The following is a 17,709-nucleotide window of genomic DNA, read 5'->3' as shown; positions in this document are numbered from 1 at the left end:
AGCCTGGCTGATGAGGGTTATGAACCCGAAACCGGTCCCAGGATGCTTGTTTCCGGTCCAGGGAAGATATGGCTTGGCAGTTCGGGCTGGACTGTTCCCATGAGGCACAGGGTCAGACTGATTTGCATATGGCCATGTCTGAACTGGGGTGGTGGAGTGAGCTAAAGAATGATGATGGATTAAACCCAGATCAGTTGACTGGGGGTGAGTGTTTGATTTGCTCAAACGCTCCGTCCATCATCCCCTTTGGTATCGCTTTGTTTGCCCTAAGTTGGCAGGCTATGCCCAGACGTTGGTCCCTTGCTCACTTTGCCACTGGATTCAAGATAGCCTGGCTGATGAGGGCTATGAACCCGAAACCGGTCCCAGGATGCTTGTTTCCGGTCCAGGGAAGACATGGCTTGGCAGTTCGGGCTGGACTGTTCCCATGAGGCACAGGGTCAGACTGATTTGCATATGGCCATGTCTGAACTGGGGTGGTGGAGTGAGCTAAAGAATGATGATGGCTTAAACCCAGATCAGTTGACTGGGTGTGAGTGTTTGATTTGCTCAAACGCTCCATCCATCATCCCCTTTGGTATCGCTTTGTTTGCCCTAAGTTGGCAGGCTATGCCCAGACGTGGGTCCCTTGCTCACTTTGCCACTGGATTCAAGATAGCCTGGCTGATGAGGGTTATGAACCCGAAACCGGTCTCAGGATGCTTGTTTCCGGTCCAGGGAAAACACGGCTTGGCAGTTCGGGCTGGACTGTTCCCATGAGGCACAGGGTCAGACTGATTTGCATATGGCCATGTCTGAACTGGGGTGGTGGAGTGAGCTAAAGAATGATGATGGATTAAACTCAGATCAGTTGACTGGAGGTGATTGTTTGATTTGCTCAAACACTCCGTCCATCATCCGCTTTGGTATCTCTACCTGAACACAGCATGCCTCGCAGAGCAACGCATGCGCTGCCACGGCTCAACCTACAAATGACTGCACATGCAAACACTAAATCATCACGCAGTTAATTGTGTGTACCCTTCATCAATTGTGCCTCTGTTGGTAGGAGAGATATTGGCAATAAAAGAAAGTGCTCTATGAGAGAGACACAAGTCTTGACAATTTTTGTTATTTTATATTGATTTGTATAGCACACTAATCACTCAAGTGGGTATCTAGCCGCTTACTAAACTAAACAGACATGGTGAGCCTTGGTCTAGTGGCTTCCCTGCTTACCTTTTATCCAGAAGAGCTTGCATTACTGTAACCACTTTATCACTTCACCCCTTGAAGCATAAGCGCTACACACAGAACACACAACAAAATCTGGATGGCTGGCTGAGAAACTCTCTTACTGGCCATATCAGTCTGTGAAGTGACCAGGTTGTAAAGGTACCCAAACCCCAACTGCACTCCGGGGCTATAATGTCAGTGCAGCGCTATACTGATATCTTTAACATGGCATAGTCCCTCCATGGGAATGCACCACCCAATTGATACGAGAAGTCGACAAAAGAGGCTTTCTACCAGAATACAGTGGGTAGAAAATTGTAATGCAAAAATATTGTGGCCTACACATTGAGTACAAAAACATTGTGAACGCAAATATGTATTGGTAACTACATTTAATTTTTTTGTTCAAGAAATACTTACAGACCTTCCTCTTCTCCGTACTCTATCACTCCCCCAACCCTCCCTCTCCTACCAACCAATCTAGCAACCAACCTACTTTTCTTGGACAATGGTCTAAGTCCCTCGTGTAACTTCTTCACCTTTGGTACACGCCCCCCTCTGAAACTCTCAAATTCCACTGTTTCCACCACCATGTGGGTCTGGATATAAGCAGCTTTAGCTGTCTGGGATGTCTCATGTCAATTCAAAACAGCACAATTGGAAGAAGAGAAAGAGAATTTCAGGTCAGGCCCCTTGAGCCAGGGATTTTCATGTTTTTTTCAGGGTTTGCTGCTGCTTGAATGAGCTGCCAATCAAAGTCACAGCATTGCATGGATGGTTACAATGTACGATTTGAGTAGTTTTAGTGATGGGGCAGCAAACAGTCCTTTTGTTAGATTGCAGATGCGACTTTCCACAGAGCTTAGCTTGTAAATGAAAGCCAGTTTATGTATTTTCTGTGCTGCCATATTGCTTTTTATGTCTATTTGTGCTTAGGAAGTGCATGTTGTTTGGATGCCCCAGCCTTTTGTAAAGTGAATATTATCAAATCACATTTGTGGTTTTGTTTGTTTTACTTTGTGGTGATGATTTACAGCTTTTTTTTAATTCCCACGCTAAAGGCGTGCACGCATAAAGTCTTTCTTAAAGATGCAATAAAACGGTGGCTCTTTTTCAAAAGCATCTACTATCACTATACTTTCAAATAAATAAATATAAAGATGCGGGGGTTGTGCAATGCACACTCTATTTCATTCACTAACACTCAGTCAGAGGTTCAGGCTTTTACAAGGGTAGCTACTTGGAAAGCATTCCATACAAATACATAAAGTTTGCAAGAGGAATCATTGGATGCAAATGAAAAAGAAAGGAACAAAAGGAACAGACGTATGAATGTCAGGTCAAACTTGGAGGCAAACTATGCTATCTCCCATTCATAAATCTTGAATCTCCACCTTGTTATTTATTTCCTGCCCCGTGTATGGATAAAAGTTTCAAAGTGAGGAATATTAAATCTGAAAAAATATCCCAGCACTGTGCCTCATTCCTACCCAATGTGGGGCATATTAACAAGGGCTTTATCTCCACTTGTTTGGCTTTAAAAGCCAAAGAAGCGGATATAAAAATATCTCCCTATCAACAACAGGGTGCTAACATGAAAAATCACATGTTAGCACCCTTTTTCACTATGCTTCCCTTTGTATCTCTAATGAGATGCAAAGTGGGCGTTCCAGAGCAAAATAATAGGAGAAATGTCGCTAAGCGACATTTCTCCTATTATCAAGCTTCACGCTAACCCTGTTAGAGACAAAAAAAGCAGCGCTAACCACGGGTAACGCTGCTTTTTTACGTCTGCTAATTTTCAGATTTAGCCATGTAATCCAATGGGAGGTGGATTACGTGGCTAAGTCCACCATGGGCTATCAACAAGAATATCCCTATCCTTGTAGTTTTATCGCTGCATTACCAGCGATAACCTCCCAAAATGCCGCTATCGCTGGATTTTTTATCGCCTAGGCGGTTAGTGTTGTTAATAACGCGATAACTAGGCAATATTATCCTGCGATAGCGGGCGTTAAAAAAATTAACGCTAAGGCCCTTAGCGTTAATTTTCCCCGTTCCTTGTTAATATGCCCCGTGGAGTTACACCCGGAGCTTATTATTTAGGATTGGATCAGCAAAAAGACCAGAACTATTTTATGGCTAGGCTTGCGCTTTGACAATATTCTGTACAGTATCCAATGGCTTATCATCTCAAAGGGGCACTGTTTTCCTTGCAGGCGGTTGCCATTCAGAATAAGCACAATCTTGTGATGCCGCCATTTTTACACCTGTGTAGTAGAGCTCCAAGACTTTTTCATTCCTTCTTCACTCTCATGTCCCAAAAAGATAATGTTACTACTTCTCTTTCTCATATTTGTGTTTTCTTAATAATTAAGGATGGTTGGAGTTGGGAACCATTGGCAATTTGGGTCACTTGTATTGCTAAAATGATATATTCGTGTGAGTCGCCAAAACTATTAAATGCAAAAATCATTCACTTAAAATTTGGTTCATGTACATTGCAATCTGAATTGCTGTGCAAGCTGACAGGCCCACAAAATTCAAGCTGAACAATCAATATAGCATTCTCTGATATGTAACTGAATAGGCCAACATTTAAGATCAAGGCCGGGGTGAAATTTATTTCTGGTGCATAATATTGTGTACATCTTGTTTCTTTGGATTTATATATTTCGTATACTTTTTGTTTTTCTTCTGCTTTTTAATGTGGTTTTCACCCACTCCTATTTCAGGCAAAAAATGTCTTGTGGGAACAGTGAAATTTAATGTGTGCGTTGGCAACACTTATCGTGTGACTTTAGAACTAAAGAAAATATATTGGGCAGGTATCTTGGGTGCCTTTTGTACATGAGGGCATACTGTGATTACAGTGTTCATGCAGATGATAGCCTGGGTGTATTTTGTGTACTATGCATACTTTTCACAAATCTTACACATATATTACGTGGAAAACAAAATCCCAATTTCTAGTTTTTTCCAACTGTGAGTCCAGTGCTCACTGTGTCATTGAATTCAAGCGGCACCTTACCGAAGAGGCCCAACAGGCTAAAACTGGTCTGAGGTTGCCTGTGTTCCCTTCTGGGGGGCCGGGAATGGCACTTCGGACTGCATTGGTCCTATTGAAACTGAAGCAAGACTGATTTCCATATAGCTGGTATCTGTGTAGAGTGGCACAGTAGGCAAAGAAAGCTAAGGCCCGGCATGTGGGCACAAGTGATTACCAGTGGCTAAGATTCATTCAAGCACTCCACCTCACTTTAATTGCAATTTCTGATAAAACTTTATGCTCTGGTGCTTTGGGCCACTTCAACGTCTTGACTGTGTGGACCATTTTTTTAGCCATCTTCTGAGTGAATGTTCATTGAACTGGGAGCATTGTGCAGTGTCATTTATTTTTGTACCCTGAAGGTTATCTCCACTTGCTTGTGTTTCATAAGTAATAAACTAAACTAAAACGTATCTATTTGTCAATGACGTAGCTCCTGGGGGGGGGGGGGGGGGGGGGGTTCTAGTGTTACATCTTCCTAAAAATGTATTCTGTAGTAAATAGTTGAGTACAAGTTCCTTCAGTCGGGCAATGTGAAGTGTCTGTCAGATTTCGCCTGGGATTTGTATATGCACCCACTGACAAAAACACAAACTCTCTTTCATCTATGTATGAAAGGCCTAAATAAATGGTGATGTGTTTGAAAAATATTGTGTTTTAAGTACACCAAACAGCCCGCACTCCCCTCTCTACCACTGCTTCTTAAGCCCCCGTCATGTCCAGCTTCTCATATAATGTGTTTTAACAAGATGCACAGCATGATTGTTGGAAAATCTGAAGCTCACCCCCCAATCATACTGACAAAGCTGCACCCCTGCTATTTGGCTGTGTGATCTATATTTATGGTCCCACTGCCTTACCAGAGAGGGGCAATCTGTCACATAAGCAATAATTGCTGCACTTGCGGGACCAGTTATACTCACTGAGACAAGATGCTTCTGATGATGATGGGCATTAGCTGAGAGAAGACTTGGGAAATGCATATAATGAGCAACAGCCTAACGCAGCTACAGTAGAAGGCATCTAGGGTAATCGGGCAGCACACGGGTGCATGTAGTGGTGAGGCTAACCCTTCATCAATGCCTAGCTCTCCTTGAGACAACATTGGGCCTTGCCCAACTGGTATTCGTCTGTATTTGGTAGGATTTAGGAGTTTGAGAAGGACTTGGGGCACGAATCCCGATTCAAAAATGTGACCTTTTTCGACCCATGTAGAGTAGGTTAAGTCTCGACCATTGGTAGTTGTGTAGTAACTGCTCAAGTCACCAACCTTGATTGCTCTTCCATCGCTCACTTCATTCAGGTGTATCTGTACTGCAGTAGACACTATCCGTGCCTTGAAAGCTGCATGACTACTGCTCTTATCGTCAACTTCACTTTTGTAACAATGCGTGCCGCCATTACTACAAAAGTCAATAAATAAAAAATAAATAGTCAACAAAAAAAAGTTGTTTCTCGCCGTATTACTTTCCCATTTGCAAAGCCAATAGCACAGCATTTAACTAATGCAAGACATATTGCATTGCAAATGCTTGTTACTAACTTGTAATTTCACTGCTGATTCATTCCATTCATCTTGGGACAAGCTGGAGAGATTGTCACACCTGAGTCTTTGTTAACAGTGACAAACGCAGGCAAGTTCTATTCACGACAAACAGCTGCTGACCTTCTGAGATAAATGTGCCCAGACTCCTGACACAAAGGCAGACGGGTACATCAGTGCCATGGTAGAGTGGAGCAGGAAGACCCCGGGAGTCGAGGGAGGTGGTCGGGCAGAGCAGCAAATGCTGCGGAGGGAGGAGCAGTGTGGATTGAAGACGTGTTGCCGCCTTATTAACCCCTTTGCCGCGGCACGAATTCCGCCGCGGCACTGGGGGGGTTTGGGGGCAGTGCGGCACCGCTGTGCTCATGACGGAACCACTCCGTCATGAGTCACGGGCGTGTGCTCATGACGGAGTGGTTCCGTCACGACTCCGCCCACTGCGCTAATCGCCCGCACAGGCGGGGAATTAGCGCCGCGTGGGCGGAGCGGCCGCCAGCGGCCGCAGCATGACGGAACCACTCCGTCATGAGCACACGGCGCCCGTGGCTCATGACGGAGTGGTTCCGCCATGAGCACGGAACGGGTTAAGGGAAAGGCTGCGGCCATTGTGAAAGTGAAAGCGCGGCATGGGTCACAAGATGTTTTCTCAGAGAGAGGGTGGTTGAAGCGAGGAGAGGCACCAATATGAGCAGTTAAAAAAAATGTGTTTCTTAAAGTGAATACGGCGAGCCGCGTCTAAAGAAAGGGGCGCAGACGCCATTAAAGTGAAAGCGGTCATGAGGCAGTTTTACAACAAAAAAAAGACTTTGGGCCATATGTAGGAAGCCAAATTGCAATCGCAAATGCTGAAATTCGCAGAATTTCAGTGTTTCCGATCGCAATTTGGGCAGTGTGCTATTTAGCACACAAAAACCCACACGCAAAATAAGGAATCGCAAAATTTGCGATTCCTTATTTTGCAAATGCATTTAAGGAATCACAAATTGCGATTCCTTAAATGCAATGTAGGAAGCACCCAAGTTGTGCAATTTTGGCTTAAGGAATTGCAAATTACCACCAACTTCAGGTTGGTGGTAATTTGCGATTTCTTTGAAAAATGCACTTTTTTGCATTTTTCAGAGTTCCATGTGGCGCACATACATGCCCTTGGCGCATGTATGTGCACCATATGTGCACACATGTTTATTTCAGGGGTGCAAAAGGGTGTCCTATTGACACCCTTGCAACCTTGAAATTGCATTCTCAATTTGCGATTCTCTAATTGAGAATCGCAAATTGAGAATGTCTTCCTATTCATTCCTATGGACCTTCTAGCCCATAGGAATGAATGGCAAGGTATTCCTTATTTGCGAATCTCAATTTGCGATTCGCTAATAAGGAATATGTGGGATTCGCAAAATATTATGCTAATCCTACCTACATGTCTTTTTGCGATTCTCTAATTGCGATTCCCTAAAAATCGCAATTTGAGAATCGCAAAAACAGGTTTTACCTACATATGGCCCTTAGTTTGTTACATTAAATACAGCCAACCTGTATAAAGAAAGGTGCGCTGCCGCAAGGCGTCCCGCGCTGGTTAAAACAAAAAAAGAGGTTGTGGGAGAGTATGTTCTGCCTGCAATGGCAGCCAGAAGCAGTCATTTTAGAAAATAGTGCTTTAACGCTATAATTAAAACCTACCAAGTAACAACACATGTAACACGGGGTGTCCTCATGGAAGATTACATGAAGAGAAAAGGTGGTACTAAGGAGGGACTACTAAGCCTATTAACCAATAAAAAGCCACCTTTTAGAAAGGATAGTGACAGCAGCCAATTAAAAAGATGGGCGGGAAGTGGGTGGAGCTTCATGCCCATATGCTGAATACATTTCACTCGTCGCCTGAGATTGACTAACTCCACCGACTGCCAGGTCCTTTTTTTGGCATCCAGTGCCTCTTTTACCTTTCACGAACCTGCCCAATTGCTCCTCTGTGATTCTTTACGCTTAGGCCCTGAACTCCCTTATTCATTAGGAAATCGCCACCGCCTGCGCCTCGGCATTTGCCAACGTCCAGGTCCAACGCGCACTGTGGTCCGAATTCGTTTATCCCTCCATCATAATATAAAGCGCCTGCTGAATTGTTTTCTATTGGTCGCACCCTCGAACAGTGATTATTACACTCTGCGTTACCAGCACTACTTAAGAAATCTGTAACCAAAGTCCCGATGATGACCATTACTTAGACTGGTCGAAACGTCGTTGACTTAACAGCGTTAACCGTAGCCTCTATAGGGTCATTTGTAACTAATATTGAAATTGTATTTACATTTATCCCAATTGTATATAACTTTTTAAACCTTACAATTATTTGTGCTTTATTGTTTTTCGCCGTCTCACGCTGTCCACATCACTTGAGTCACTGAGCCGTTCACTGTCACTAACACGACCAGTGCACATTTGGTTATGTTGGGTTACCTCAATATATTTGTAATGTAGTGCTGTTTAACTACCTGCAAATAACAAACTGCTTTTTCTAATTCTTTTGGTCTCCCTCTTTTGGTTTCCCTTCCCTTAAATAGACTAAAGCATTTCCTTTAATGGTCCTTATAAATGATTACCGGTTGAGACATTGTTGCTTTGAAATACTACTTACCCGGTCTCTACTGGGCTAACGGGTCCACTCCTGTACTTTTGGTTCACATTCACATATGCTGAATACAGCATGTATTGAAGAGACCTAAGAATAGTAAACTGTAAAAGATACTGAAAAACAGAGGGTTTTATATACAAAGGTAATCTTGATTATGTGCTACCCTTTTCCTGTAATTCCCTTTACGTACTCTTACATGATTTTTTGAGTTGACCCCAAAACATCTAAAGTAAAAATTAAATCGGAATATCAAGGCAATATGTATTTGCAATTAACACAAATAGAAAGGACTGAACACTATGCACTTTTTCTAATAAGGAGCTAGACGTTTTGAGCCCGATTCTTGAAGGAATGTATGAGTATGTGAAAGATTACACTACTTCCCATACTAATAAATTGTTTTGTGACTCAGCTTCATAGAGTGCAAAAGCCTTTTCTCAAATACATACAAATTAAAAAAAGGTATCATACATAAATATTTTGCCACAACATGTCAACATTCCCTGAAACCCCTATACCATGCTTGCCAACAAATTAGCTAGGACTATGCTTAAAAATAATTATAATGTGGTTTAATTTGGCACTTCATGCTATGATTCTGCAATTTGTAAACATCGAAAACAATAGCTATTACTGTCGTGCATTTTAATGGCACATAATTTACTAACCTCAGAAGGATGAAAGGCTGAGATGCTTTGCCAGAATTTCAACTCATAGTCTGCCAAGCATAGCAACAAACGTACCATACTGATCAGTCATCCCAGCTAGTACAGTAGGTAAACTCTCAGTAGCACAACATGCAGTGTGGATGGATTTAGGAACTTAAATTATGCTGAGAATTATTTGTTACTTTGCGTCAAGAGGGCAACTGTGGATGGTACATGTGCATTCCCATGCAACCAAACATGGATTTTGATGCAAAGCATAATTTACTTTAAAAAAGCTGGCAGGGCTTCACATAAAAACAATTGCACCTTTTTGAGGTAGGCTGAAGGTTGGAGAAAAGTTCTTCAAACGTATCCAATGTTGCCCTTGTGCACTATTGTACAGCACACATGCAAACTAGGAAATTATTTAAACTTTGTGTAAGCATGGGTACACTTTAATAGAAAACCTGTGGTAGACATCACGTAAACATCCTTGCACTATAAAGAAAGGGTGTGTGCCTGGCGTAAGCCAGCCTTAAGTGTGCTAGCACATGGGGAGCTAGGATACAGCACCATATCTTATTAGATATGGCGCTGTTCTACTCTCTCCACTTCACGCAACGCAGTGTAACAAATGTGGTTGGTTGCATGAAAAATTTGAAAATTGGCCCTATGTTTCCACATGAAACTTGGGGCTGACTGATCAAATTAAGCAGTGAACTTCCTTTCAAATCTAACACCTCTCTACATCAACAATAGAAGACTCCAGAATCCTCCACAGACATCAGCTTCTAGCACAAATGTTTTGCACTCCTTATTCTATCAGTTTCTTAAAGAACAATAATTGTTAATGCTTTGAAATCCAATTAAATTAGCAGAAAATATATTACCTTTCTGTATCCCATTAAGCTCCTGGCTAAAACAACCATATTACTGTACGTTTACAGAGGTCGCAGAGTATTGCATCTGCAGCTAGGTCAGAGTCCATTGGAATTACTGCTGGGATCCTAATTCTATGTCAGGACTGGAGGCGAGGATTATGCCTTCTTTCTCCACTTTAATCACACAGCAGCACAGAAAGAACAACAAAGACTACATTTCCCATGAACCATAGGGAAAAAAAGGTAGTCAACAACAACATTGTGTCAACCAATCAACAGAGAGAAAATTGTCCAATCAGGGCCTCTCCAGTTACTGATAGTCCCTTGTTAGTGGCCAGATCTCCTCTTTCTTCGCTGCTGCGCAGCCAGTTAAGTCCCCTCAGGGTTTCTACTGTTTGGGGGGCTTTATTATGTGCTTTTGTGACTATTTTGACGAAATACTGTGCCCTATCAGGGCTTATTGCTTGAGTCTTTTGTCTTGTGGCAAGGTTTGTTATTATAATGTATAGCGGATCCTATCGTCAGGCTGACACGTTCGCTGTGTAATTGTTTATTATTTTGCTGGTTGCAGCATTTGCTTTCGTTTTTCTTTTCCCCCGTTTGTAGTGAGGAGGTTGTTGTCAGTACAATTGGATTCGTCTGCACCGCAGGACCGAGAGTCGTCTCTCGCTCCTACGCGGTGGTGCTGGCGCGCTCTGGTCCTCCCGCCGCCTGGGGGCGCGAGAGGCGGTGTTTGACCGCGACGCGTCTCTGGTTTTGATCAGTTTCCAGAGACGCGCGCGCGTTCAACTGCCACCGGAGCCTGGGCTGAGAGAGACGCCGAGTTCGGTCTGTACCGGCCCGCAAGCTTGTTTCTTCGCTCACGGGCCTGATTTACATACCTGACGCTTGTATCCCGGTGCTTAATGGGATTCAAGTCTTGTATTTAAAGAGTATACTGACGCCTCTCTGGAGGTTGTATTTTTGCCGTTAGGCTTGATTTGGGGGACACTATCCAGCCCAGTTACCTGCATAAATTTAAAATTGGTATCAGCCAGCCTTTAGGTCCCCTCAGGGCTAGTCACCCTGCATGAAATTGTGGTTTGACCACGTATAAAACGTATCAACTGTCACCCAGTTGCAACAACTTACTTGCGAGTGCAGCGCAAAGGTCTTCTTGCCCTTCCCCCTGGTATGGATTTCTACGGTGATTATCAGGATGAAGAGGAGGATCCTCTGGCGGATATGCCATGGGGCGATGCTTTCTATGAAGCAGTGGATACCTCAATTTATAGGGCAGTGGACCAGGCCATCTCTCCTTTGGAGGACAGGCTGACACAAAAAATAGAGCAGGCGTTTTTACGCCTTGAACGCAAAAGTCCTCTACTATCCCAGGTCCAAGACCTTTCTGGGCCTCCTCCCCCTAAACGCACTTGTGCCCCGGTGTGGATGTGGATGCATTTGAGCGGCTCAAAAAGGCCTTTATTGATAGCCACCCTATGGGAGGTACTGGCGACTCGCTAGCGCTTAACCTCTCTCCCTCCCCTGCACTTCCAGGCCCTTCAGGGGATCCGGATGCCAGCCCGTCTAGACCTTGGCTTCCGACCCGTCCCTCACAGGTCCCTTTGGCACCTTCTGATCTACAGCCACCTCCTACACCTTCCGACATGTTGGACCCAAATGATATTGTTCATCCTCGCTCCTCAGACTGGGTTCCAGCGGACAAAGTGGCGACTTACGTCGCAGAGCATATCCGGCGCCCGCTTGAAAAGGAGGCCCGCAACTGTCTCCGAGCGGAGTGTCCTCGTCCTTCCCTGGAGGGTAAAGTTGCCCTGACCCCGGATATTGACCCACGAATGCTGACGTTCTTGCAGAAATTTATTCGAGACCCCAAGAAGGGCATAGATAGGTCGTGGCGGGCGTGCCAAGATAAGCTCTTGGACGCCCTGGGGCCCGCCACCAAAATTCTTGATATGGCTGAGGAAGCGAAGGCTTCAGGTTCGATGATATTTCCCGAAACGCTTTCAGGCTGGGCTCAGCAGGTAGTGGTCTTCCTAGGCAATGCCAACTGTGCCCTCTCCACCGAGCGGCGGAGATCTCTTCTAATAAAAATTGACCCAAAACTGGGTGACCTAGCGGATTCCGAAGCAGGGACGATTGCCCAAGGGGGCCTTTTTGGGGAGCCCTTCATCAAGGAACTGGGCAAGTTTGTCAACACTTTCACGTCATTGGACAGGGCGCAGTCCACCATTAAAAAAGTGTTCCCTCGGGTTTTTCGAGGGGCCGGTCGAGGAAGGGGCCGCTCGACCGGTCGACAAAATCAGCAAACCAACCAGAGAGGCTCCGGTCAAGATCAAGACCAGTCAAAATTTGGAAACTTCTACCCCACAAGAGGACGCCGTGGCAAAGGCAGAGGTCACAGGGGAGGAGCGTCTAACGCAAACTCTGGTGAGTGTTACCCTTTCTTCCCCACAAAACATAGGGGGACGTCTGGCAAGCTGTTACGGGGCATGGTCATCCCTCACGAGCGATGCATGGGTTCTTCAGACGATAAGGGGGTTTCACATAGAATCTTGCGGGAATCCTGTTCAAAAGACACCCCCACGCTCTATGCAATTTTCAAGTCACGACGCTTTCCTGGTGGACGAAGAGGTCAATTCATTGCTTCGCAAGGGCGCTATATCTCTCATGACACGCCACCCAAGGGGTTTCCTCAGCAATCTCTTTTTAGTGGACAAGTCCGATGGAGGCAAATGTCCGGTCATAAACCTCAGCGAGTTCAACGAGTGGTTGGTATACCGCCATTTCAAGATGGAGGGTATTCACCTCTTGCGGGATGTTCTTCGTCCTCACGACTGGATGGTGCGTTTGGACCTGAAGGACGCTTATCTGGTGATTCCTATCTTTCGGCCTCACCGCCGTTTCCTTCAATTCGAGTGGCGTCATCGCATTTACGAATTCACTTCCCTCCCTTTCGGGCTGTCTTCCGCACCCTGGTGCTTCACAAAGGTGCTCAAACCAGTGGTGGAATTCCTGAGAGTTCGTGGGGTCAGGCTAATCGTCTAATTAGACGATCTCCTTCTGATGGCTTCCTGCCCCAACCTTTTAGCCGACCAGCTACAGATGACGGTGTCCTTCCTCCAGGACCTCGGGTTTGTGATCAATGGAAAGAAGTCCCTTCTTCAGCCGGCTCAGTCCGTTACCTTTTTGGGGTTCGTCATCGACTCCAGGGCCTCTACTCTAAGCCTGCCGTCCAGGAAACTTACGAAGATTCGCCACGAGTTGCGTCGCGTTTTATCTCAACAGCGCGTCTCTCTGCGCCAGTTGGCCCGGATTGTAGGTCTTCTATCTGCGTCTATCCAAGCGATTTTTCCGGGTCCGCTCCATTACAGGGCCCTACAGCGCCTCAAGGCGTACTTCCTGCGGAAAGGGTATTCGTACTCCCACAAGATTCGTCTATCCGACGAAGCTCGGAACGAGATCCGGTGGTGGTTAACACACATGGAGGCGTGGAACGGCAGAGCAATCTTCGGTTCCGTTCCAGATTTGATCATCGAATCAGACGCCAGCAGGCTTGGTTGGGGCGCCCGCTGCGGGGATCTTGCCACGGGAGGCTTGTGGTCTCCCGACGAACGAACATTACATATCAACTGTCTCGAGCTTCTGGCCGGCTCGTTTGCAGTCATATGTTGGACCAGAGACTCAGTGCAGTCTTGCGTACTTCTGAAAATGGACAACGTGTCGGCTGTCCGTTATATCAACCACCTCGGCGGCACCAAGTCGAAAGCCCTCTCCGATCTGGCGGCGAGCTTCTGGCAGTATTGTCTAGACAGTCAGATATCGGTCACAGCGGAGTATCTTCCGGGCTGAGACAATGTGGAGGCCGATTATCAATCACGCCACTTCCGCGATTTCAGCCTCTGGAAGTTGGATCAGTTGGTGTTTGCCTCCCTCAACCGGCTTTGGGGTCCGTTCACGGTGGATCTGTTTGCATCTCGCCTGGACCACCAGCTGCCGAGATTTTTCAGCTGGAAGCCCGATCCTCGGGCAGCGGCCACGGATGCGTTTCTCCAAGACTGGAGCGTGGATCGGGGCTATGCGTTTCTCCCGTTCGCTATGATTACCCGGACAACGGCTCAGGTCCGCAGGCAGAAAGCGGACTTAGTACTCATCACGCCTCTGTGGAGGTTTCAAGTGTGGTTTCCAGTTCTTCTGGAACTTTCCTGGGATTTTCCGATCCTACTCCCCCGGTTTCCGAATCTCCTCACAGGTCCGTACGGTGATCCTCATCCTCTAGTGTCAGCGAACTCGCTGTGGCTCATGGCATGGAGGATTTCCGGGGTAGATGGCAAGCCCCGGGCCTTTCGCGATCAGCTGAGGAGCTCCTGTCTAAAGCCTGGGCAGATAGCACCATTAAACGATACAAATCTGCGTGGGGCAGATGGTCCCGTTGGTGTTTGCGACGGGGTTTTGATCCCGTGGTCACGGATGTGGTCCACGTTGTAAACTTTCTGGCGCATCTGGCGTCTATGGGCTTGGCATATAGGTCCATTAATACTTTCAGGTCGGCCATTTCCTCTGGCCACGTCCCGGTTGGTGGGTCGGCGGTGGGTGAACACCCTTTGGTCTGCAGGCTCCTTCGGGGCATTCGACTTTCCCTACCTCCAGAACCGCGGTATTCGGCCCTGTGGGATGTTAATCAGGTGTTAAACCTATTCCTGTCTTGGCAACCAAATAGGTTTCTTTCCCGTAAGGAGTTGTCGGCGAAGCTGGCAATGCTGCTCTGCTTGATCTCTTGTCGTAGAGTGTCGGATGTGCGTGCACTCGATATCTCGGGTCGCATCTTCACTCCGGATGGGGTGACGTTTACCCTTTCCCGTCGGACAAAGTGCAATACAAGAGTTGTCTCCTACCCGGCCTTCGCAGATTCTCCTAAGCTCTGTGTGGTCCGTTGTCTCAAGGCCTACGAGGAAATGACAGAGGAGTATCGTCCTCCGGGGGAGCGTCAGCTGCTCATCGCGCTCCGGAAACCCTTTAAGGCTGTTTCCTCCCCAACGATCGCCCGTTGGGTGCGCTGGGTGATGCAAGAGGCGGGTATTAGCCTCCGGAATTTTGGGGCGCATTCCGCGAGAGGGGCCATGGCCTCGAAGGCGTTTGGTCTGGGTGCCCGCTTGGAGGATATCCTCAATACGGCGGACTGGTCCTCGGATTCCACCTTCAAGAAGTTTTACTTCAAGCCAATTCTCAATATGGCTCATCTGGTTGTGGGCAAGCTTTAAACAAGCATAATCCTCGTCTCCAGTCCTGACATAGAATGAAAATTTTCCTAGCTATCGTAACCGGAAAGTTTCAATTCTATTAAGGACTCGGAGGCGAGGATTATCCCGCCCGGTGTTCTTAGAGGAAACCCCTCCCCGTACAGAAGTAAGTAAATTCTTCCCTTCATGTTTATGTGACAGGAAGTGGTTCTTGAGAGTATGTTCTGCTTTACATGTTCTGTTTTTTCTTTTTTCTGAATTGATACCTAGGGTTGTATTTTCCCCTGGTAATACTGCCTTGTTTGTTGCAGGTTCTGATACCCACAAACAGGACTCCTGAAGTTGAGTGCTAGGCTGTCTTCGCGCTTCGAAAGAGGAGATCTGGACACTAACAAGGGACTATCAGTAACTGGAGAGGCCCTGATTGGACAATTTTCTCTCTGTTGATTGGTTGACACAATGTTGTTGTTGACTACCTTTTTTTCCCTATGGTTCATGGGAAATGTAGTCTTTGTTGTTCTTTCTGTGCTGCTGTGTGATTAAAGTGGAGAAAGAAGGCATAATCCTCGCCTCCGAGTCCTTAATAGAATTGAAACTTTCCGTTACGATAGCTAGGAAAATTTTCATTACAGAGGTGAAAGGCAGAGCCACTCTAACTCACAGAGGATTGTCTTTCTACTGAGCTTTGGTAAAATATCCATTTTGCGTGCTCTGTGTGCCGTTGTCAGGAATGGAGGGTGGTCCCCAAGGCTTGATTCGGGAAGTGGTACAAGGCTGCTGAATTGACCAAATCTTGCATCAAAGAACTGGAGGATCATTGCAAGCCGAAGATTGGAGCTAGCCACACCCGACACACAGAGGCAACGAAGATGAAGCCTGAAATACCTTCAGTCTAGTGGCATGGTTAAGATTTATAACTGTGTGAAGAGATAACAGAAGATGTATAAGAGAGCAGAGGGGTTCCATCATTTTTATCAGATCCGTGTGGTTGGCCCGGGGGAGGATGTGTATTGGTGGCATGAGGTGCCCTCCGGCAAGAACAAGTGGTAGCGATGATGCTATTCCATTTAGGAGGTCACCTGTAGCGATGATCCTATATCATGGAGGAGGTGACCTTCATACTCAAGAATTTCAGACCAAAATCGTCTCAGGTGGGGATCCTCGTACCCGCCTATTTACTCAAACACCCACAAGGGCTACATCGTTATTTCTCAACCAGCTCCCCAGGAGTGTCATTTTAGCCTGGGGTATTCGATATAGAGACATAAGAAATGAAAGAAAGCAAGAGATTATAGTTTACAGCATAAAATAGAGGCAGGAAAGGAGATGGAGGTGGCCCATGATGGAGAGTTAGTTTGCAGAATTGACGGTTGAGCAATGTACTCTTAACTGCATCTGGTAAAAAATGAAAAAGTACGTAACTGAAATGCACGTAGTTTCTCTCTTAGGGAGTCTTTTTACCATAGAAACCTGCCATAATGATCATTGTTTTCAAATGATTATTCCAACATAAGTTAAGTTATGCCTAAAACTAACACCATCAGAAGAAGAATTCCACTGTCTCTACACAGGACTGAGTCTCCTTGATCTATGTACAGGTGTGAGGCAAAGAGCATCCCTTAACCCATGATGACGTCATATGGTTGATCTGTTGTTCAGCCCCTCAGCAGTCTGCACTTTTCTTTTTGCTGATAGTGTTAAGAATAAGGATAATAGTAACCTACTAACTGTTCCTGCTTTCATGACCGTTAACGGTGAGAGTAGGAAAGGCAGTGCCAGGGGTACCTAAAGTTATGAGTAGCAACTTAAAGATTGAAAGCCAAACGCACCCATACACTTAAGGTGTCTACTGTGCACTTCATCCTGCGTCATGTTCAATGCATCCCCCTAAGTTCTGTTCCCAGGTCCCTTCGTCTTGAGGCTCCCCAGACTTCGATCCTTGTTGTTTTGCTTTCATAAATGGGGGCTCCTTGATTTTCGTCGTGTAGGGGTTGGGTCATTGTGACTTGGCCTGGAAGGTTCTGTGGACAGAAGGTCATCGTATTATATTTCCTCACGTGTGGGTGTTCCCTTTCCCTCCTTCCCCCCACTGTGGGAGCAGTTTTTGGTTTTTCTCCTCATTCTTTGTGGGTCCTCCATGGAGGCCTGGTCTACAGATGGATTATGGGTTTACATTTTACCTTGTTGGTTTACTTGCCCTGCATGGCGATTTGACTGTATACTCTTTTTATATGTACCACTCTTGTTACAATCATTGAAAACCTAATAAGGAATTGAAACACCAAGAGTAGCAGCTGCTTCCCTACCTACCTCTAATCAACATGCATGCTTGGCACTTTATCCCACGGGGGAGGTCAAGGACTTAAATCAAGGCTAGGCCTGGGCGGTAAATTCAGTGCTGCCCACGGAATTGCCAAAAATTCAGCGGCTTTGCAGAATTTTTTGCTTGTTCGCGCTTTCAAAATGCATTTTTCGTGAGATATTTCCCCCCTAGCACGCAAACAG

Source organism: Triturus cristatus, chromosome 7 (assembly GCF_964204655.1).
Source record: "Triturus cristatus chromosome 7, aTriCri1.1, whole genome shotgun sequence".
Lineage (NCBI taxonomy): Eukaryota > Metazoa > Chordata > Amphibia > Caudata > Salamandridae > Triturus > Triturus cristatus.
Note: the sequence above shows the minus strand (reverse complement) of the source record.